Genomic DNA, 779 nt, shown 5'->3' on the forward strand with positions numbered 1-779 from the left:
ACCCCAAAAAGATGTCCTTTTCATTATAGGGGACTGGAATGCAAAAGTAGGAAGTCAGGAAACACCTGGAGTAACAGGCAAATTTGGCCTTGGATTACGGAATGAAGCAGGGCAAAGGCTAGTAGAGTTTTGCCAAGAGAATGCACTGATCATAGCAAACACCCTTTTCCAACAACACAAGAGAAGACTCTACACATGGACATCACCAGATGGTAAACACCAAAATCAGATTGATTATATTCTTTGTGGCCAAAGATGGAGAAGCTCTATACAGTCAGCAAAAACAAGACCGGGAGATGACTGGCTCAGATCATGAACTCCTTACTGCCAAATTCAAACTTAAATTGAAGAAAGTAGGGAAAACCACTAGACCATTCAGGTATGACCTAAATCAAATCCCTTATGATTATACAATGGAAGTGAGAAATAGATTTAAGGGCCTAGATCTGATTGAGTGCCTGATGAACTATGGACGGAGGTTCATGACATTGTACAGGAGACAGGGATCAAGACCATCCCCATGGAAAAGAAATGCAAAAAAGCAAAATGGCTGTCTGGGGAGGCCTTACAAATAGCTGTGAAAAGAAGAGAAGTGAAAAGCAAAGGAGAAAAGGAAAGATATAAACATCTGAATGCAGAGTTCCAAAGAATGGCAAGAAGAGATAAGAAAGCCTTTCTCCGCGATCAATGCAAAGAAATAGAGAAAAACCACAGAATGGGAAAGACTAGGGATCTCTTCAAGAAAATCAGAGATACCAAGGGAACATTTCATGCAAAGA

At 40.6% G+C, this 779-nt stretch overlaps 1 protein-coding gene across 1 annotated transcript in view; it reads left to right on the top strand.

The window, feature by feature from the left end:
- The window catches only part of AGTPBP1 (ATP/GTP binding protein 1), a 188,776-nt gene that overhangs the window by 176,795 nt on the left and 11,202 nt on the right, over positions 1-779 (top strand). The gene's annotated exons all lie outside the window — the stretch shown is intronic.

This window comes from Bison bison, unplaced genomic scaffold (genome assembly GCF_000754665.1).
Source record: "Bison bison bison isolate TAMUID 2011002044 unplaced genomic scaffold, Bison_UMD1.0 scf7180017864141, whole genome shotgun sequence".
NCBI classification, from domain to species: Eukaryota; Metazoa; Chordata; class Mammalia; order Artiodactyla; family Bovidae; genus Bison; species Bison bison.